At 38.1% G+C, this 23,642-nt stretch overlaps 1 non-coding gene and 1 pseudogene across 1 annotated transcript; both read left to right on the top strand.

Annotated features, from left to right (window-relative positions):
• The first annotated feature begins 9,839 nt into the window (after positions 1 to 9,839).
• Positions 9,840 to 9,947, top strand: LOC121168900. Its single transcript, XR_005885769.1, has one exon. It is a non-coding gene; the product is annotated as a U6 spliceosomal RNA (small nuclear RNA).
• Positions 9,948 to 18,861: 8,914 nt separating this feature from the next.
• On the top strand, positions 18,862 to 19,642 carry LOC121168697 (annotated as a pseudogene).
• Positions 19,643 to 23,642: the final 4,000 nt, after the last annotated feature.

Here is a 23,642-nt window from a genome sequence, read left to right as displayed (position 1 = left end):
CGGCTCATAGAAATTACAAGAAAGAAAGAAACCTGTAGTATGATCAGTGAAAGCTTATTAGCTGTCATAAGAGAAACAAGATATACATATAATGCATAATGTATATATACACACATCTCATACATTGCATATATTATTTTGTTTAAATAAATTATGGTACACTATACACAATTTCATACATTTTTATAAGATTAATGTTAATTCTTGAAAATGCTACCCAGCTCCCTAATTCGCTTCATGGAAAAATCTTGTTCTATGTAATACATTTATAAATATAATTATTGCCATTATATAAAAATTTGCATTATGTACTAGATAGAGCCCTACAATATAATCATTGTTTCTACATTCGTGATAATGCAATTTCAAGCCAAATTAACAACTTTCAAGCATATATATCTTCTAAAGACTCCAAAATTAGAAGTAAACATAAAAGTTTGGTGATATGACTGTGATGTAAATTCTGCTGAAATATATAATGTGTATTGACAAAGCAATGGTTATTCTTTGACCATTAAAGACAGTGATTACAAAAATATTTATAACTGCCCATCAGGAAGAAATAATAAAAGGGTTAAAGGATAATACGATGGTGTAGAATTATCTGTAATTTGTTAAAAGGCTTTCATTTGTTGAATATGACAAAAATATTTACATTGGAAATCTTACACTTTCTTGAAAAGGCACATGTGAACCACATTGTTGACTTTGGATTACTTTTCCCTTTCAATTTCTTCTTTATTCATAGTGAATTTTGACACAGTGGAATAAGAAGTAATCAAAGTTTTGAAGGTTGTGTAACCTGTGTTTTCATCGTAATTTTTTTCATATATGTATTGATTTCATGGTTTAATCTTCAAAAGATGATTTCTATTCATATGTGTGATACATATTTTTTTACTCACCCACTATGAGTTCTAGTTCATTATGCATCTGGCCTAGGATCAGGTACTATGACTTGCATATTGCAAGAAAAAAATAATAGCTGAATTGAATCATGTTGCATTTAATATTAAAAATAATTCTTTATTCATTTCTTCTTCTTAGCTTCTAGGTAACAAAAACAGCAAAAAGAAACACCAACGAAGTTTCTTGCTGTGAGATCACAAGTGACAAGGCTGAATGAAATGTGTTACAAAAATAGGAAAGATTCTAATAGTGATCATCAAGCAGAAGTAGTATTCAATTGTTTTACACCATTTCTGGGTCTGACTCATTACTTTTGGGAATCTTGCAACCTTATTGAAAAATTTGAGGTTTCCAGTGTGAGCGTAACTGAAACTCCTGGGAAAACAGACAACAAAAGCTCTTAGAGATAACTTTGGCACTAGCAGGATAGAGGAAGTTTTACTGGAGTGGAAAGCTGAGATATAGTCAGGTATGGTTATTGTGGCTACAAAGGAGCAATGATCCCTGTGGAAAACAGCTTTCCATTTTACAGCAGAGGAAAGCATCTACTTAGTCTACAGATATATTTTATATTTCAGTCCTGAATCCCCAACTTATTTGCTATCTCATCTTGGGAAAATTTGTTAACTACTCAATGTTTTCACATGTATACTTTGGAGAGTTATAATATCTATAAATTTAACTGTGGGGATCAAATGAGATAATTTATGCAACACACTTAACCGTTGCGGTGTAAAGTGAGTTCTTATTACTGTTACGTGTTGTTCATATACACTTTATAAATGGGGATGGGAAAATTTTTTCTTTAGGTATATTCTTAGCTAGACACAGGGATGATCTTTTTCTAACCTGCATTCCTACTGTACAAAGAAGGCAGTTGTCCAAGCACAAGGGCAGAGAAAGATGAATTATTGCTTTGGGAACGGAGATTGGATCCTCCTCCTGTTGAAACCATGGAAGCACAATAAATAATGCCAAGAAGACTTCTAATACTGTCCATGAAAGCAAGAAGTACATAATGATAGGTTCAAGATGAGTAATTTTAAAACACCAAGAGAAGGAGACATTAGGCCCTCTAAAATGATTCCCAAGGCTTCCCAGGGCACTGTGCTGACCTTCTCTGGGAGACCTAGCTCTTGAAAGCAAACATCACATCTGTTCTACCCTTGTAGAATGGCAATAAGCAATAACAAAAAAGTGATAAAGAACAGTTACAGCTACAACCAGTTAATTCATTTCTGTCTTTATTTATGCCAACGTGCCTTGGCAGATGGTAATATCAAACAATATGAGAATGGAATGAAGAAAATATTTTAAGGAGGAGGTAGGATTGTACATCCCTGGGATCAGCTATACACAGAAAGAAAATCAATGAACATACTTAAATGAGAATCAAGGTCCCAAGGCTGCCAAATTAGGAAAAGAACTTGAGAATCGTCAGCTGAACAGTAGAACTACATAGTGGTGATAAGCTTAAGGAGAAATAAAGAGGAGATTTAGAAACAATGACCAATAACCATGAGAGTAGACTGAGATCACAAATACAAGTATTTCTACACCTGTCTAGGAAATAGCACATACACAAAGAGATATGGCAAGTTACACAGGGATGGAATTTTTCCTGGAGATAACATGTCATGCTTCTCTAAGTCTGGATACTGTGAAAAGGATGCAGTAATAGAAGAACATTATTTTTCACCATGGATTCTGCCCTATGCTGAGCACTCACTCATTCAGACACATTCCACCTGGTGAATGAATGGCAGGTATCACACCTTTTCAGCTTTGCCAGGGCTGATATCTGGCCTCCTTCATCCCTCAGTGTTCCATTGTCAAATCATCCATTAAATTGGATTGAATCTGCCTGTCTTGGAGTGCTCATGGGAGATTACTTTGAAAGGAACAAGACTATGGCTGTCAGACAGGTTCATGCAAGTGCTCACTGCTCAGCCTCTCATTTTGTAGAGGTCTGGTGATATCACAGAAAGCTCCAGCACCCTATCGTGCAACCACCTTTTAGCTGCCTCACTCTTTGGCTCAAACACTGCAATTACCCTCTGTGCTAGCCTCCAGACTTTTATTAAAAAAATACTTTCACAGAGAAAGTTTGATAAGACAGAGGATGAGGTAGAGAGCTGTAAATGGGAGCAGTCCTTTGACATTTTGTTCAAGCTTCACTTTGTAACCTCAGATGATTTTCCACATAAGCATTAGATAACCTGGGGAAGAATCTTAGCTGTGAAATATCAACATGTACTTCTGTCAAAATAATTTGCTTAAAAATTAGAAAAGGGAAGTTGCAGCAGAGGATGCTGTCTTACCTCCCTACCCTACAGAGGCAATGGACACACATTTTGCTTGTACTGATCACTTTTCAGGAGAAGATATCATTCACCCATTGATGATGGCAGCAGTGTTGTCAATAGGTATGAAAAGAAGTTGAGGACAGGGAAATTAGAAGCTGAAAACACTCAAGATCAGTTCTTGTTCATGCTCCATGTGGGCAATAGAGCTGTTGCACTTCAAAAGGAACCCAGAATCTAACAAGAGTTGAGTGGTGGAAGGGGTTGCCCGGAATGCATAGTGACGGCAAAATGTATGCACCTAGTCCTGGTATGGCTCAAGGTGAATCTTGTCTGTGACGTGTTCTAGACAGATACTGTATTTTCAGAAGACTGAAGTGGTGAGAGTTAACTTCCTTTTTTGATGAATATATATGTATTTCATAGTTTCCTCTATATCTTTTGATCTTATATTTTGCATGAAAGTTGACTTATATTAGACAGAACATACGATATTTGTTTGAGATGGCTTATTCCACTAATCATAATGGTCTCTAGTTGGGACCGTTTTGTTGTAAATGGTAGAATTTCATTCTTTTTAATAACTGAGTAGTAAAATAACTACATGGCTGAGAAAGGAATTGTGAGTACAGCCCTTTTTAAAAATAGCCAAAAAGAATCATGAATCCTTTGGAGCTAATCTAACTAAAGATGTGGAAGACCTCTGAAATGAAAGTTATAATGCATTAAAAAAAAAGAAATACAAGAAAGACATTAAAAGATGGAAAATGTTATCGTGTTCCTGGATTGGAAGGATCAACATAATCAAAATGTCCATATTACCAAAAGTATTTTGCAGATTCAATCCAAATTCCAACAGCATTCTCCTCAGTAATAGAAACGAAGATACAAAGGTTCATCCAGAAACATGAGTGATCATGAGCAGCCAAAACTAACCTGAAGAGTAAAAGTGAACTTGGTGGGTTCGCAATTCCAAACCTCAAGACATGTTATAGGGCAATGGTCATCAAAACAGTCTGGTACTGGCACAGAAACAGAGAAGATCAATGAAACAGAATAGAAACCCCCAAAGTGAGTCCAGACATGTATGTTGAACTAATGCTCAGTAAGAGGCTTGAAAATAACACAGGGAAAGGCCTGTTTTCTTCAACTAATGCTGTTGGGACAATTTGATAGCAGCCTGCAGAAGTGAGAAGCAAGACTCACACTTTTCACGTTAGACAAAAATCAGCTCTAAATGCTTCAGGGACCTAAACCTACACCCAGAAAACATCAAACTATCAGAGGAAAACATAGGATGCACTCTGCGAGATAAAGGCATTGGTTAAGACCACTTGGAAATGCTGTGCCTTTTAAAACTAGCTTTTGCAATTTGTTCTGCAGGCTAAACCTTAGTGGTATTTTGAACAAGCTTAAATATATGTGAGATCTCATTTGCCTTCATTTGTTCCCTTTCCCTATCTTAATATCACGGCTCATACTAGCATTATCTCTTAGCTTTGGTCATGCCCTGTTGAATTGTGTTTCTATGACCTATCTTGCTTTTCCCAACAACTTTCTATGAACACTCTTCAAATAGAAAATAAATATCATGGAAAACTATGCAGGAGTTCATTTTTTTTTTTTTGCAATAATGTGATTCACCTGTTAGTGCCATTGTTAGCTCGATGCAGTTTAGATGATCCCAATTTTCTTGGGATCATCATATTCAGGAGCCAGTTGCAGTATATGCCTTCCTTTCTCTGTCAAACCTGCTCAGGGTATTGACTTTGCCCACTTCAATGCCATAGAGCTTCATGAGATGTTTGATCCAGTGTTTGTTTGCCTTGACATTCACAATGAACAGGAATGTGTTGCTGTCATATATTTTCATACAAACTCTATGGTCAGGGGGAACTTGATGATGGCATAGTGGCCACACTTATTTCTCCTGGGGGCACTTTTCCAAGGGTATTGGGCTGCTGCTGCAGGTGCAGTGTCTTGGGCCACTGGAAGGTGGGTGAAATGCTAATTTTATTCTTGTGGCTGTGGACACCTTTCAACACTGCCTTCTTGGCCTTCAAGCCTTTGCTTTGGCTTCAGCTCTGTGAGGGCAGGGGCTTCCTTCTTTGCCTTTGGTGCCATCCTGGTGCAGAGGTGTCTATGAACCTTTGAATGCCTAAAATGCTATTTTCTCCAAAAATATAATCATTGCATTTTTCTATCTGAAATACTTCAGTCTCTCCATACTGCTCATTGTCTTTTCTACGAGAATTTCTTTAAATGAACTCCATATGCCAGTGCAAACCCATGAAAAATCTTCATGATCTGTTCTAGCTCACTGAATTAACCTTTCCTCAGTGTCTCCTGGCAGGTGCTCCTTAGAGCTTCTGGAATATTCAGCTCCATTTTTAATTCACTGCTTGGCTCTCAGTATCTCTTCCCACTTGGACTGACAAATCAGCTTTAGATTTGCTAACCTGGCTTTGTTACTGATCTCCCTGAACATAATTTCTTGAATTCTAACCCTCTTCATGCACCACAAAGTTGCATTCATTCACATATTTATACAGACATCCATCCAATCCTAATAAAAAATCACCAGATTTTAATTTAAGCATTTGGAAATATAATTATGACTGACATATATTGTTTAAATTTGAGTTATTTACATTGTAACAGAAGAGAAGACATATCTTCTGATACTTTGAGGTAGTGATGTCCACAGTGACAATAGAAGGATTCACAGAAAATACGTAAGAGAAAAAAAGGGAAAGATTGGTCTGCAGTAGGAGGAAGAAGGTCTGTTAATAAGTATTTCCAAGGGCATAAACTGAATCAGAGGGAGCAAATGGTAAGAAATGAGTTGGACAGGCTATCTTTAGATATATCATCAGTGTCTTTCTAAACCATGAAGATACAGGAATTCATTCTGTGGTCAATGAGGAGTCATCGAGGATTTTAAGTAGGGAGGACATTAGCAGACCTTAATTTTAGAAGGACTACACCAGATTTGCATATAGATTAATGTGATGTTGGTTAGGCTTGAACATGGGGTAACAGACAAGTGTAACTGCTATGGACTAGTGTACTGGAAACCTTGGTAAAGGAATTGTATGTGTGTTTCAGTTACTGAGGAAAAACAATTACAAGAACTTGTGCATGCAAGGCGAGGACTTTAGCCACTAGGCTCCATGCTAGGCCCAGATCTTTACTTTCTTTTTAAAAAAGATTTATTTATTTTTATTAGAAAGGCAGGTGTACAGGGAGGAGGAGAGACAGAGAGGAAGATCTTCCATCCAATGATTCACTCCCCAAGTGGCCACAACGTTTGATGCTGCGCCAATCTAAAGCCAGGACCCAGGAACTTCCTTCAGGTCTCCCACATGGGTGCAGAGTCCCAAAGCTTTGGGCCGTGCTTGACTGCTTTCCCAAGCCACAGGCAGGGAGCTGGATGGGAAGTGGGGCCGCTGGGATTAGAACCGGCGTCTATATGGGATCCTGGCATGTTCAACGCGAGAACCTTAACCGCTACGCTGTCGTGCCTGGCCGAGATCTTCACACATGGTCTGGGAAGGCCTTGGATGTCTTCTCGGCTGACTGGCGTCTGTGCATGTCCTCCTCTGTCTTCCGCACACAGTATGTGTTTTTAAGCCGCCAAAGCCGCCAACCTCTCACCTCTTGCCTTTTTTCCTTCACATGGATAAATTTGACTTAACTTTCAAACACTAAATATGTTTGAGTTTCTTTGGAGATTCTTCTTGTTTGCTTCTTCCTGATACTAACATCCCCTTGTCTCTGCCACACACTGCTCAGAGATAGGTAGAAAGTTTCAAAAGGATATTTTAACTAGCGCTGAATCAGATCTCCCATCTTCCTGCACTGATAACACCCTTAAATAACTTAAATATAAATTTTTGATATTGAATGAACAAGTGCATGTATTGATATTAATCAATACATGCATGCATGCATGTGTTTATTTTTTGTCCCACTCTCGGTGTTTTAATAAGACTACGAGTGTTCTCTCATGATAACACCACCTTGATGCCTTGATCTGATTGAATAAACTCCTAAAGGTCCATCTTCTCAATATTGTAATTGGATCAAGTTTCCATCTTTGCAACATCTCACGTGGGATACGGGTTTCAACACGTGAGTACCGTGGGCACACATGTGGATTACATCTAAACACAGCAGCCCTTTTACCTGTGAACTCCTCACTGGTCTTCCTTCAGCCACCTGGTCTGGGCAGTGCTCCAGTAGCTCTTCCTTTAGATTAAGCCTTCAGCTGCTGGGTGCTGAGGTTAATGGTTTAATTGTAACTTCTCTAACAAGCTGTGAGTTTGATGTTAGTGTTCAACAATTTTCTGTTTCCCTCAGTGCCCATCACAGTGATGAACTTGTCTGAATAAAACAGAGTACTGATGGCTGAGGGTACCTGATGGTGTTAAACACAGATTTGTACATCCAATAGTCAGTATAAGTTCATGTGTGTGATTGGTATAAATTGAATGATATATCTTTGCTTGAAATTAAAACTGTGTATGCACTTTAGGCAGAAATTATTATCTGGCTAAAGTCCAGAGTGAAGGATACTATGTGTTTTGTTAATATCATTTCTGTGTATGTTTATTGCTTTGTCATTTGACATTTATAGTCATTATAACTTACTTTAGAATCATGGTTTTTATTTATTTAATCAAGTGAGGACTTAGAGCTCAATTTTTGATAGAAATCTTTACATTGAGTTTTTTACAAAATGAATTTAATAAATAATTCATCCACATTTTAAAGTGTTTTACAATGGAAAGAAAGCTGAACAAATACTTATTCTTCACTGTGATGGTTGATGACTTAAAACGGTTTGGGTTTTGGGGCCTAGTGCAATGATTCAAGTGGCTAATTGTCCCCTTACAAGTGCTGAGACCAATATGGGCACCAGTTTATTCCTGACTACTTTACTTTCCGTCCAGCTCCCTGCTAATGGCCTGGGAAAACAGCAAGGATGGCCCACAGGATTAGGACCCTGCACCCACATAGGAGGCAAGGAAGAAGCTCCTGGTTCTTTCTTAGGATTGGCTCAGCTCTGGCCATTGTGGCTGTTTGGGAAGTGAAGCAGCATGTGAAAGATCTTTTTCTATGTCTCTCCTTCTCTTTGTAAATATGACTTCCCAGTAAAAAGAAATATATCTTAAAATTAGTTTGGATTTTTACCTGTTGGAATTGAACAAGACATTTGTTAGAGCTGAATTTGAAAATTGTCAGGTTGAAAAACAAAACAAACAAAAACCCATGGGAGTATTCATTATTTTCTGTTATTTACAAGTCTATCTTCATGCATTCCCCTTCCTCTTTTAAAAGAGAGAATTCAGTGAGAGTACATCTAACAACTAAACAATCCACAAATGTGCATACCTTCAGGGCCATGTGCATGTAATAGGCCATGTTGTCACAATAAAGTGGCTCCTTCATAATACACTGCTAAACCGTTAAGCTCTTTTATTGGATTTCATAAATCCAGATTGTGTGGTAAGCTCAGATGTAGAAAGTGTTTCTTCTCTGCTTAAATCCCACCTCCATCCCTTGTAGCAAAACCAATGTTTATCACATTGGGAAGCATCTAGTATTTGGTTGGAACTTTCCTCCTAATTTGAGATTTCTTGTCATCAATATTAGCATTGGTGGAACCTGTCCTTCTCTGTTGCAGCAATGGGGCCCTGGAGAGTTTTTGCATATTGATGACCAACACAGGACAGGAAATGTCCCAGGTCTGTGGAGTGACCCTTGCTTTACCTTCCACATAAAGATGTTGCTCCACTTTGACGAGCTCCAGGAAGGGGGATTACACAGCTGCTGCCCTACAATGGAAAATAGGATCCCATAGCATATTTTGTGAGCACTTGTCTCCACAAAAGCAAGTTGGCCCAGTTGTCCTTTTAGTTACTATTGACACAGAAGTATTCATAACTTCAAACAATCTGGAATGGTATTAGCTAATGTTTATTGTTTAACTATATACCAAACACTGTCAAGCATGCTATTTAATCACCTTGATTTCTATCACAATCCTTTTTTTAAAAGCTAATTGATTTATTTATTTGAAAGGAAGTGTGAGAGCAGAATGAAAGAGAGAGAGAGAGAGAGAGAAAGAGAGAGAGAGGAGAGAAGCTGTAATAGCTGAGACTGGTTTAGGCTGAAGCCAGGAGTCCAGAGCTGCCTCTGACTCTCCCAGTGGTTGGCAGATACCCAAGCACTTGAGTCATCTGCCTTTTAGGGTGCACATTAGCATAAGATGGGATTGGAAGCAGATGTGGGATTCACTCCAATATGGATGCGAGCCCTACCATGTGAAAACTTAACTCTGAAGCACAATAGACAGCCCAGATAGTCTTCATTTAAATGAGAGCTTTTACTTGGATATAATTACTTATCACAGAATTCTTTAAATTTTTTTCATTGTTATTAGTGCATGACACAGTCCTGCAGGTATAGGGATTCCCCCCTTCCTCACCCCTTTGTCCTTCTGCATTTCCACTGTTTCCTCCTTATACTATTACAGTGGTCTAGTTGTATAGTGCTTTATGAACAGTTACAAGTTTAACATCCTGATATTTAACTGCATCATGATATTGTAGGAAGAGAGAAGTGCTTGCTTCAGCAGCACAGATCCTAAAGTTGGAACAGTACAGAAAAGATTAGCATGGCCCCTGCGCAAGGAATAGAGAAAGATACCAAGGCTGGTATTATAGTGTCAAAGTATATTTAAATGATTAGGAGTCCTCCTTTAAATTGGAGTAGAGATACCTATTGCAATATATCTTCACTTCCAAGTATGCTAGCCTCCACTATATAGTTCATCTATTAGAATGTATGCATATACTTGTTCACCTATGTTACTACTTGCTTTGTATTTTGCATGAAGGTTGTCTAATATTTGAAGGAACATATATTTGTCCTTTTGTGATTGGGTCATTTCACTGAGCATCATGGTCTTTGGTTGGGACCATTTTGTTGCAAATGGTAGAATCTCATTTCTTTTAAAATGGCTATATAGTATTTCATAGAGTAGATATACAGCAGTTTCTTTATCTATTCCCCTTTCAACTTTCTTTGTTTATATTTTCATCGCTGCCACTTCCTATTGTGCCTTTCTTCCAGCTCCTGTCAAGCATTATTCTTTCTGTGCCTGTATAGTTATCCTTTCTGATCATGTCTGATGACTAGATCGTAGTAAACGTATACCATTTATATAATGGCTTGCAACAGTACTAATTGTTCTGTTGGCTGTTCATTAGTTTCTTAGGAAACCAAATGTCGTAGTGTAATGTATTATGCTACACACAAGTGTAATAGGTGAGAATTTGATTGAGGTGGGGGGGAGGTAAACCAAGACACATGAAGTAGACAATCATTGAAACACATGAGAGCACAGCAAGTTGTTTCTCAAAAACAGATTAATGTGTTCAATTGTTCAACACCATTTTGTACAAAAATGTAGAGCACATGGAGGTAAAAAAGAGGAAAAATTGTCTGAACTCTTATATTCTGTCATAAATGAGGTAACTTTGGGGTGTGTATCTGTCTGTTTACAGCATAATTATATCACAGTATTTTCAGGAGTTTGTTCAAGGACACCGTGAAAATAATGAAACCCATACATATCCAATGTCTTTACCCAGCATGGTCTAAGAGTTGCGTATATGCTGTGCAGATTCTTCTCCATGCTTTAGATCACTTCTAGGTCACTCAGCACTGAATGCAGTGTAAATGCTAGACAAATTGTTATGGTGTTATATTTTTAAGATAAAACAACTAGAAAGCAACAAGAAAATGTCTACATGTGTCTACATGGTGAGTATAGATGTAATTTTTAAAATATTCTGCATTCCTTGGTAACACGTTTGTGTCCTTCACAATGATTTTAGTTTATGAAAACTGTAAGGTCCTTTTAGGGACAGGAGCACTTTGTGTTTCCAGTGGAATCCATTTGGTTGAGTGCTGTGATCCGGGGTCTTGCCCATACTGGATGAAGGATCAGCCACTATTGTTCTCAGAAGTTACAAATAATAGAGAATAAATAAATAAATTACTTTAAAAAATTACTGAGGAATAAATGCCAGTTTTCTCCACAAAGCATTTTTTAAAGGAAATTTCTTAACTTCTTTTTCAATCATAGCACCATTTATACATAGCCTGAGTAGATAAATACAAGATTGGAAATATTCAACTATTTTCATGTTTCTTCCTTCCTTTTTCCTCAGCAACTGTCAGATTTTTCTATTCTTAAAAGCTATTTTAGAATACTCAGACACAAATAGGGATTTATTATCTCATTTCATTATAGAAAGTGAGAGCACTGAAATAAAACATCTGAGAATTTCATTGTTCCTGAAAATATTCTACAAATCTGTGCTTTGTCTGGTTCACATTCCTCTACTGAGCCCACCAAGAAGATGAAGACAATGCCCCGACTTCTTCTGTTCACACACTAATCTGCTTCTGCTTTCTTAGGATATTCTGTTGTCTACATCCTATTCTTGCTGAATCTTGGATTCTGAAAATGGCATTATGGTTGTGAAGATTCATATATTCCTTTTGTGGAAATTATTCTTTTTGTTAACTTTTGTCATGTGTTTCATGTGCTGCCGAGAAATGGAAGGCATCGCTTTCTGAGGGAGCATCTGATATCACACATGCAAGGATATTTCAGAAAATTCATGGGATCTGTGTGTCATACAAAGATCGTGCAGGGATTTCAAAGCTTTCATCAAAAAGCGAATTTATCTTTTTATTTCATTTTTCAATGTGCTTTTCTATACTTTGTTATTTCTATTAAACAAAACCTCTTACGTGGCGTCCCACCCCAATTTGTGCTCTAATTTTGATTCCTTTCACAGAAAACTGTCCTCCACTTCACCCGCACATTCTCATTTCTTCCCCATCTCAGCGGCACTGATTCCCAGGCTCCTGTGGAAGCATGTTATCTACTGATGTCTTCTCGGTTTCTAGAGCTGCTTCCTCTTGGCCTCTGAGAGGCTTCTTGTTTCAGGTCAGGCAGGTTTCTGAACATCTCTGTGTAAGTTTTTTTTGTTTTCTTTTCTAGAGCCTTTTGTTTCCCCCTTTTCAGCAGCAGGCCTAGAGCTTGTGACTTTTTTTTTTTTTTAACAATGTTTCTCAACTTGTCCTAGAGCTCTAGAGAGCAGCAAGCAGGAGCAAGTAGCAGGTGATGCTTGGTTAGGACATCTGAGCCCACTGCCAAGAGCAATCATCTAACCAGCAGCACACTCTGTTTCAGTACTGGCTTGGGAGAGCTTGTTTAGAGAGCTTTAGCCAGGAATGCAGAACTTTTTGCATTAAAAGGGATTGTCTGCCCATCATCAGTTGTACTCTCCTGAAGAACCTCTTAGCTAAGAGAAGAACATTTTCTAAATACCAAGGTGGATATCAGAACTCACACTTGACAACAATAAAAGGGGAAAAAGAGCTATGAAGGACAAGTAAGACAAGTGCACAAATGCTGTATATATCAAATAGAACTATATATATAACAAAGATATTAAAACAAGGGAAGATGTTTGGATGCTTTTGGATCATAAAATGTCACTGAGATCCCAAAAAGCAATACAGTGAAGAATTGGGTAAAAGATCTCAGTAGGCATTTCTCAGAAGAAGAAAGACAAATAGATATATGAAAATAATGGTCATAACCACGATCAGAAAAGTATCATCTCATTCTAGTTAGAATATACATTATCAAAAAGACAAAAACAAAATAAAACAAAAAAGCCAAAACAACACATCTTGACAAAGATGTGGAAAAGGAGATCTATATACACTATCCATAAGAATGCATATTATTATAGATATGATATGATATGATATGATGTGATATGATATAATATAATATAATATAATATAATATAATATAATATAATATAATATAATATAATATAATATAGGCCAATATGTTGATTTTCCAAAAATAGATCTACCATGTGATTCAGCTGTCCCACTTTTGTATATTTTTATCTAAAAAATCAGTATATGAAATACATATCTGTATTTACGTTCATTACAAAAATAGTCACAAAGACAGTAAGTGGAATCAACCTAGCTATCCATGAGAAGATGAATGAATAAAAATAATGTGATATACATATATAATGGAATGGTATTTTGAAATTAAATTTTTGATATTTGTAGCAAAATGAATGGAGTTTTTAATCATTAAATGTTATGAGTAAGTAAAAAGTAGAAGGATACCACAGGTGCTGAAAGGTAAATGCAGAACTTAAAATAATAACAATATATCTGATCTGAATTTAAAATATCGACTAAAAGAGTAGGGATAGGATAGAGGTAGCAGAGATGGAAGCAAATTGGTACCAAATGCAGGAGGGTGAACAGAACAGCTTCTCATGTTACAGCATAGTGGGGTGGCTGTGTCTCAAGGTGGAGTGTTATATTCTGAGTAAACAACTGGGAAAGAGGAGCTGCAGGTTCCAAGCATAAAGGAAAGAAAAGAAAACAGCAAAGTTAATTGTCCAGTATGATGTCTTTATGTTTTGCATATGTGTTAAAATTTTGCAGCGTCCTGCTTAAACTGTACTTTAATCCTAATTTCAAAAACACATTTTGAAAAAAAAAACAGAAATACTAAGAAGTGAGTTATCTTAAGTGCAGTTTTTGGAAATGTTGCTTTTAATAAGTTCAAGGAAATAACGTGCTAATAGTAGTCATAGTACAAAACTAAGTCTTGGGGAGAATCAGTAGAAATAGGAGCCTGCAAATAGGCAGCAGGATTCCTAGAGGGCCAGGATCTGAAATCCAAGTGAGACATACTTTCAAAAGTGCAGGTGAAAATTTCACAGTATGAATGTAAGCAGCTGAAACTGCACACCGAAAAGGCTGGTACTGCTATTCCATGTCATAACAAAAATACGTGGGGAGGCTGGAGAAGGGAAAACTAGAAAGGTACTGAAAAGTTTACAAGGAAAGAATCAATAGTTTGATTGAATATGGAGACATGATGGAATTTTGTACTATTTAACAAATGGAATAGATTTCTAAGGAAAGACATGGTAAAGGTGAACTGTATTAAAGGAAGTCAGCCAGAAATATAAGAGAAGGAGCGCTGGCTTAATGGACAACTCTTACCTGAGTGGATTGTTCCACTCAGGGAGGAGAAAGTCGATAAGCTATTTGAACCTTGCATTTAGATTTGGTCTCTGGAATCTGAATCTAAAATCATTGCCAGGGATTATGTGAATAACATGCTCAGAACTAGCCTGAAACCATGTGCTGGGAGTAACTCTGATGAGACCACGGGTGAGCCTCCTGGATCCGAGAGATTATCCCTTCCACAATAGCAATCTTAGCTTTGAGTGATGAACAAAGTCCATGGAATTTCAGGAAGCTTTTGGACATTGTTTTGTTAGACATGGCATAAAAATTCAAAGCCTGAAACCTGCATATACTAAAGCCAACAAGGATTCCAGCTTCAATTTTAGTCCCTGACTATAGACCTGTCAGCAAAACAGAAAAACTAGGAAATGAGCACACATTCCTAATACTGACAAGGCTTCTGTGGGAAGAGATTTGCCTTTGTTACTGAATCCCTACCCTAGCTTGCGAGGCTGTTGTGGCCATTTGCTGTCAGTTGAAAGGTCCCTTCGGCAGGTAAGGCTGCCACCTGCAGTCCCTACCTGTCATGACACTCAGGTGTGCTCTTATAAGGAGCAGTGAAAATGGTAGTCAAAACATCACTTGTTCAGACCAGACAAGTTAAAACAAGGCTTACAAGGCATAAAATAAGCTGTGAGCCTTTAAATTTAAAAATAAAGCACAAACATGATTTACCACCAAATATGAAACGCTCTAACCATTGCCGAGAGTCTAACTTTTTTCATGCCTATTTTAGTTTCTCAATGTAACTCATTTCTCAGTGTTGCTGATACTTTGTATGTCTCATATTACTTAAGGGTCTCAGGTAAGCAATTCTCTTCTCTGGTCCCTTTGCTTTTATTTATCCTTTCTGTTTTTTAAACATAGCTCTTCTGATTTCTGTTGTAGAAACTATTTGTGATTCCCAAAGAGTTGATAAATAGGACTTTTTCGACAACTGTACATGTTATATTTGAGTTATCAAATTTCAATTGTTGGAATACTTTCAAAATAGAGTTCTAAATATTTAAGACTATGTATTCACAGCATAATTTGGAAAGTAAGGACATCATATAGATAAGAAATCTGCAATCCTAATAGAAATATCAATCTCTAGATATATATATATATATTTATTTGCATGTATAAATATCTATCAAAATGTTTTTGACAAAGTGCTAATAGTTGGAAATAACATGTACTGAATTGTCCTATTTAAAAATCATATTTTCACTGTGTAAAATTTGTTAACAGCTAAATGTACACGTAACATTTCTGCTTTAGATATTTCCCTCCCTCTCTTCCTTTCACCTCTTCTTTCATTCTTTTTTTAAGATTTTATTTATTTTTATTGGAAAGTTGGATATACAGAGAGGAGGAGAGACAGAGAGGAAGATCTTCTGTCCGATGATTCGCTCCCCAAGTGAGCACAACAGCCGATGCTATGCCGATCCGAAGCCAGGAGTCAGGAGCTCTTCCAGGTCTCCCACATGGGTGCAGGGTCCCAAGGCTTTGGGCCATCTTTGACTGCTTTCCCAGGCCATAAGCAGGGAGCTGGATGGGAAGCAGGGCCACTGGGGTTAGAACGGTGACCATATAGGATCCTGCACGTACAGGGCGAGGATGTTAACCATTACGCTATCGCACTGGGTCCCATTCTTTGTTTCTTACTTCCTTCTGTCTTGTTCTTACTCCTTCCTATTTTTCTTCCTTCTTTTTCTTTCATTCTTCCTTTTATCTTTATTATGAACAATCTCTTAATACCATTTTTAGATCAAGGGGACATACAATTCTGTTCATAGATATTTAGCCTTCTTTTTCTGTCTTAATTGTCAAATACAGTTGTATTAAATAGTCCATTTTTATATTTTCATGTTTGACTTCCACTTCTATAAGCTAGGAATTTCACTGCAGTTCAACCTACCCCACATCCTGTTATAGCCTTTGTGCTAGTCTCTTAATACCATCAGTAAGATAAAGGCCACAGTGTAAAAAATTTTTTTTCCAGCAATGTTCAGATACTTGTGTCCTAAGGCTGTTTTAGCAGAGTTGCAGTTGGTATTTGTTGTGTCCCAATTCTGGAATCCAGAAGGCTGAACTCAGTGTGTCAGCAGGTCCTTGCTGCATCTGAAACTATTGAAACTTTTTCCTGCCACAGTTAACACATTGCTGTCATTGCTGAGTGTGCCCATGTCCAAATTTCTGTCTTTCTCTAAGAACTCCAGTTGTATTAGATTAATGTATGTTATCATCTTGAATAATTATTCCTGCAAAAGTCTACTTTCTAAAAGGTCACATTGAGTGGGAGAGTGCTAGGGTTCAATCATCTATTTTGGGGGACACAATTCAACTTAGTATCAATCCCTCCTCTGTGTAATACCACATTCACTCTTGTTTTATTCCTCCTCTTTCTTCCATTAAAGATTAGTGTTTTCTATCTATTCACACTAATCCTATAGTTATATTTTTTAAAAGACTAAGTGCTTTCTCTTGTTCTGAGAGTTTGTTCCATTAGCTTACCATTCTTTTTGGTGTATTCATCTTCTGCAGTCCCTTGCACCTCACCGCATAATCACATCCATCTACTGAAGTTATCGAAGTCATTCCACCTTTGACCTGGAACCCTCTTTTGGCCACAATCACACTTTTTCTCCATTCTTTACGTAGCAACTGTCTTCAATTACCAGTAGTAACTGTTTATGATTTTAATGGAGTTGACACTTTTGTCCTGTACCTTGAGTTGTTTGCACAATGGCAATTGAAGCCCATAAGAGCTAATTTTAGATGTTTGATATTTGTCCAGGATCTTTTCCTAAATATCTAGCTTTCATCTGTTGGTGTGTTGGCTGATATTCATGATTCGTAGGAGTCATGATTGCGCCCCCTGGATGTTTGGATTTGTTCCTCGATTTGTGTAGCAGAGCATGTTAGATGAATTACATTATAATTAATTCTTTTTCATACTTGCTAGCTTCAAGATAACGGAGACATAACAGCAGCATTGAATCATTTATTTTTAGATTCTTACAAACTCCTTGGATTCTGTTAAGCAACCAATAAACACTTATTGACGAATGACCTCACGGATTACCCAATAGTGTCCTTTTCAAAATAGGTACTGCTACAAGGTGAAACTAATTTCTCCATATGAAGATCAGGCCTAATCTTTGATCCTACTAGCTTGGTACTTTAGCTTGTAAAATGTATTGGTGATGGTAAAAATATTTGTAATACAAACCAAAATAAATTTCCTAAATAATGTGTGATATATATTGTATTCATACATGATTTGAAGTAAAATCAAGTATTTCTTTAAAAGTGCATGTGTCCAAAGTTAAGGCAGTGCTTGAGCTTCATTTCACCCCCATTGCCTCTTTCCTTTTAGTCTTCTACATCTTATTTGATTATTATTATTACTTAAACAGGTAAGGTTTTATTTATCACAGAACATATGACCTTTTGCATATGTATATGACTAAATCTGTCTATATATTTGTTTTTAATGTGTGAATTCTCGGTGCTCCCTATAATTTAGATACATGTTTGGTTGCCTTCAATAGAAACATGACTTTGTATATATAATTATAAAGAAGTCAGTTTTTCTCATGTGGGAAAAGAATGTAGGGCCAGGCAGTCAGAGGAAAGAGATAGCTCTGGGGTACCACCAGTGGTCAGCTTTCTGCCCTCATTGGCATGTGGTGGAGCTTCCCTTTGGTTCAAGTGTTGGCTACTGCCCTTGTAGGCATCATGCTTGCATTCTACACAGAAAGAGTGAGGCAGATTAAAGAGCGGAAGGGAGTTACAGTAAAATGTGTTGCTTTGTTTTAGAAAACAGATATGTTTTTCTCAGCTTCCTGTCCATTTGTGTTTAGCTTTGTATTTTATGGAGGAGTTCATGGGCCTGTATTTCACATTTGTGTGGGATTCTGGACTAATGAATATTTTTAACTGGTACTATTGCTCTCTGAGTGCTTCTGGGTCTGTTATGGGAACTAGAGTGCCCTGGATTGTCTAGCATGAGGAGATTCAGAGGATGAACAGAAGCTGAAGTTCCAGGAGCACAACTGGTCTCAGGGTTGAGAAAACCAAAGAAAGCAGAATGGAGACTCATGGGCTCAGTTGGAACACTCAGCTCCTATAGTTCTGAAAATTTGATGTCTGGAAACCTGGAGCTTTCACTTGCAAACTTTGCCTGTACAAACATTCCCTGCACTTTATTATCACACTCCAGGAATGCCAGTGCAACTTTTTAAAAAAATTATTTTTTAATAATCTTAGTTGATTAGGGCACAAAGGGTCAAGAGCTACAGGGTGAAAGTTTCCACACGAATATTATCATTTTTTCCCTGTATCTAGGGTCAGGGGAGAAACAAAGGGAAAAGCCCCACCCAGCCTCCCACCCATCCCAGATTCCCAACATGAAGCGCTCTCCGAGGGTCCTGCTCAAGCAGTTTTGATAGTTCAACGCCAGTGCAACTCTTGTGCACCTTGATTGAATTAGAGCATGCAGCTGTCAATCCGGGCAGGATGTGGGTTTCTGTCACTTACCCTGATGTGGCGTGCCTGAACCACAGGATCCTGCAGGAAGCTGAGATGGAGTGTTTGGTGCCCATAGATCAATTTGAGATTTTTCAGTGTTCAAAATTTGGATGAGACGTTCACCTGGATCCCTGTCAGGGATGCATATCACCTGGACAACTGCCCTATTGCAGACTGTCAGATCAGTGTCCCACGGCATCAGGTGATTCAGCACAGCCTGTATTGGTGGAATGCCCTTCCTGTTACCTCACATTCTGCTCCTGTTGTAAAGGTGACACGCAGATGTCACCAAAGAGATTCTCAACCTATGTCCTGCCCATAGTGCAGTGCCCTTGTTGAAACAAATGCAGTAGTCCCTGTTTTCTGGATTTAAATTGCACAGTAAAGGCTATGGGTCAGATAGTTTGCAAGACTTCAAGCACACATTTTGCTGGTAATGTCTCTAGATCTTGGATAATGATGTTTCAGTCACGCATTATGACTAAGAGGCATGCAAGAATGAATTAAGTCACTCAAGAGCATCAGCGCTGCAGAACTGAACAAATGTGGTGGGGATTCTAGTAAGACTGAGCATCATTGCCCTTGTGACCTCACTCCTCTGATCCCTGGTCTCTCCATTTATAATCTGTTGCATTGGCAACAAGAAAAAAACAAGTTTTATCTACAATCTAAGGATCTCTGTTTCTGTGTATGTGCCACAGATGGCTGGATGTGTGAAATATCGCAGGGCGAAAAAAGGCTGTTAATGAGTCTGCTTGCTTCCTAAATGTATGAATTTTGGTTAAAGTTCATATCTAACCTAACTCTCAGAAACATTAGCCTTTTAAGATACAATATGGGATAGTATCATGCCATTTCTGTTTGTTAAATTCCAATTGTTAATAAAGTTATTTGCATGTTTTCATAGAGAAGTTAGAGTAACTATCTTCTCAACAATTTAATGCTAACTTTTCAGCATTTAGGGCAGACTGAGTTCATTCTGTGTGTACACGCATTGGTGGAACAAAAATATGTTACAAATAATTATCTATCTATCTATCTATCTATCTATCTATCTATCTATCTAAGCAAGAGAGATATTCCTTATACTGATTGACTCCCCAGATGGCTGCAACATTCAGGCTTGGTGGGTGATTAACTGAGCTGGGCATTCTACTGGCAAGCACACACAAATTCTGTGGGGATCCTCCCAACTGAACCACTGGACTCAAAACTCCAACCATGGGGAGAATCTTTGGACCTGTGGTCTGACCCTGCAGTGCATGTATCAGAACTAGACCTCCTAAGTGGCTAAGTGGATGGCATGCCCAGATGCACATGGAGGATATGGCAGCCCATTGGGGCCTACAGAGGACAGCTGGTACCATAGCAGAGGAAGAAGAGCAGAACAAATTGCTCAACTAGCCCAGACAAATATCTGGGTGAATGGAAATTCTGGGGTGGACTGTGTCAGCAGGAGGACCTTGGAAAGATTCCTCATCCTTGGCAAGACTGACAGCATTTCACAACTATCAAAACTACTCAAATGGAACCCTCGAAGCAGGAACCCCAGGATGGCATTGGTTAGCCGTTCCCAATCCCTGGGTACTGGGGTGGTGAGGAGGCTGGGTGTGGCTTCTTCCATAATTTCTGCTTTTCTCCCAGATACAGGAGGAAGAGTGGGGAAAATTTGAAAGCAATTGTCTCACCCTGGTCAACTCTAATTATCATCAAAAAGAAAAAAAAAGTAGCCATTTTAATTTGCCTGGTCATTTAATCACTCATTATTTTACAATCATTAATTTCCTATGAATAGATGACAAACACTAAAACATGAAAGAGAAACTTGAATAATGTATTTAGTCTGTTTTCTAAGAAAGGATGTGTTCCTCTGGTATTATTTATGGCTGTCAGAGGATAAACAGCAGTTGATGCTCCCTGCACTTGGAACTGAACAGTCCCTGGAAGGGTTGCCCAAAGGCATTTCCAGCCCAAGGCTTTTTCAGAATTCTTTCAAACCATCCCAGTCTAAAGGAAAGTTAACTTGTTCTTCAACCTGTTTAGGACAGATTTTGTAGCCTCCTTGAAGCATTCATCCTGGTGTTAAATATTACTCCTTTGGAAGTGTTGGAATCACAACAGATAATTTTCAAGGAGAAAAATAATACTGGTGTGCGAGTCTGTACAGGGCACATCTGAGAAATCTTAAGAAACTGATTAAATTTACTCTTTTTTTAGGTCCGTGCTAGCACCAAAATGTTTGCTTACACTGAGGAAATGGACTTCAAAAGTCTTTCATATTTTGTTATTTATTTTTATTTGAAAATTGGAGATATGGAGAGAGAGGAAGAAAGACAGGGTTATCTTCCTTCTGCTGGTTCACTCCCCAAATGACTACGGTAGCAAGAGATGAGCTGGTCCAAAGCCAGGTGACAAGAGCGTCTTCCAGGTTTCTCACATGCATGCCGAGGCCCAAACACTTGAGCCATTTCTGCTGAATTACCAGGTCATTAGCATGGAGCTGGATCAGAAGTGGAGCAGCTAGCATTAGAAATGATTTTTTATATATATATATATATATAAGCTGCCAGCACCTCAGGTAGAAGATTAGCTTACTTTGCTGCATCGGCCCTGAAAGTGCCATTCATTTTAACGAGAAATAGTGGATGAGAAGCAACTTGCATTGCAGAACTGAAGCATTATACTTTAGTTAACAGAAGCAAGTGAGATGAGTATATAGACAAATCCTCTCTGGTATTCTGGAAAGCAGTTGCCACAGGCAACTCATTAGGATATCTTTGTGACTGTGAGATTAAAATTCTCCAGAATTATGAGTGTTTGCATATAAAAATAACTGATTCTTTGCATTAAAAATTGGACATCTCGTGGTTTAAATTTGGAAAAAAGACTTAAGAATTGAAACAGATTATTGGAAAACAAAACATGTTCAATTTGGGACATACATTGGCCTTGTTCACAGATGAGAAGACGGGTCAAGAGAGGTGAAGTGATGCAGCTAACTCAAATAGATGATTAGTGACCATCTGTAATGTGGAAATCAGGCATGAAATCTTCTACATTCCTTTGATAAAATTACCACGGGATTGCTAATGATGCAGAGCTAGTAAACAGCATACAAACTCCCTCCTTGTTTCAGAATCATGGCAAACACTAAGTAGTACATATGTAAGTTTATGTCCTCTTAGCCCAGTCCTTTGTGAGGGTCGCTCCAACTAGGCTGCAGCTTCCCCTGATCTATGCAAGGGCCGAGCATGTGCTGGGCAGAACCAGGCTGGATTGCAACAGCCATTGGTTCCAGTGAAAACAGAACCAACCCAGCGATCACAACCACCAGCTAATCGGGGCCATGGACTGAGCTGGGCCCTGTACCTGCTAGTACATACAAGTATCTGGTTTGAGAACACCTCAGACAAAGTTTTTTTGGAGATCTCCCCAATCAAAATGCTGGCCTCAGTACCCTAACCAAGAAAAGAGAGAAGACAGAACAGGTCAATCAACCATCTCAACTATGTGTTGGCAGCGAAATACAGGGCAAACGGAGACTCTATAATGGACTATGTCAATCTGTGGATTCTTCAAGGACCTCATAGTGCTTGGAGTGGCAAGATTGGCAGCAATTCATAACTGGTGAACTATCAAAACCACTTGAGCAAGAACCTCAGAGCATACCCTACATCCAGGACCTGGGGAGGGTGGGAAATTGGGTGGGCCTTCTCTCTTAATACCCCTCTTTAAACATGAAGGAAACAATATGGAAATAATAGTCTTACCCTCTTTCCTATAGCTCTTGAACCTTTTTACCCCAATTAACTATGTAAAGATTATCAAAAATATAATTTAAAAAATCTTTAAAAAAAACTCCCAACAATTTGCTGTAATTTAAAAAAAATTAATGCATTCATAGGAGTATGTGTGTATATTAAATTATATTGTGTACTGACTAGAAAATGACCCATGGTCTCTCAGAGGTCCCATTCTCTTGATTAGTGGTAACTTCAGTTAGTTAATTAAGATTACTTTAATACTAATTAGTCGAGGCTTTAATTGTGCCTTCCAAATAGGAGCAAAGGAATGATACAGCTCTTAGTGACCTAGTTAACCAAAGTGATTGGGTTTCTTGTCTTCCATCTAAAGGTGATTGTGATAAGGAACGGAGGGACGAAAGCTGATCCTAACGGGATTATAACAGCTGGGGGGGGGGCAGCTTGACAGCAGCAATGGATCACAGAGTATAAGCATTAAGTGAAGGCTTTAAGTGGTAGGAAGGATGCCTTGCTAAGTGAACAGAAAGTGGAACTGGAAACGCAGTCTGCACTCTGAGGAGGGTGTTTCACTTGCGGAGTGTCCTCTGTAGAGTAGACGTGAAGTCTGAGCAGGGTTAAAGAGATGAGAGTCAGAGTTACTCTTTCCAAGGAATTCGTATCTTGTGGGACAGATTTGTAGACAGATACATTTTTGTGGTAATACACTAAATGTGTCATTGGCAAATCTGTCACTTCCATCAGACTCATGCAAACTGGAGTTTATCCAGTTTCTCACCAAATTAAGCACAAAAATGTGCTTACATTTTTGACAGCACTAACATTCTGTTAGAAGAGCTGTAGGCACTTGTATTTCCAGAATAGTGCAGTGAGAACAAAGCTGGTCTAAATTCTTTGAGAAAACTTCTTGACTTAAATATTCCTTATAGGTGAGAATAAGCAATTTGACAGTAAGCAAAGTTTGGCTCAAAAAGACTAAATTTGG

The sequence above is a fragment of the Ochotona curzoniae genome, unplaced genomic scaffold, assembly GCF_017591425.1.
Source record: "Ochotona curzoniae isolate NIBS_2020 unplaced genomic scaffold, NIBS_Ocur_1.0 scaffold_1037, whole genome shotgun sequence".
Taxonomy (NCBI): domain Eukaryota; kingdom Metazoa; phylum Chordata; class Mammalia; order Lagomorpha; family Ochotonidae; genus Ochotona; species Ochotona curzoniae.
The sequence above is the reverse complement of the archived record's forward strand: the minus strand, read 5'-3'. Positions and strand labels throughout refer to the sequence as shown.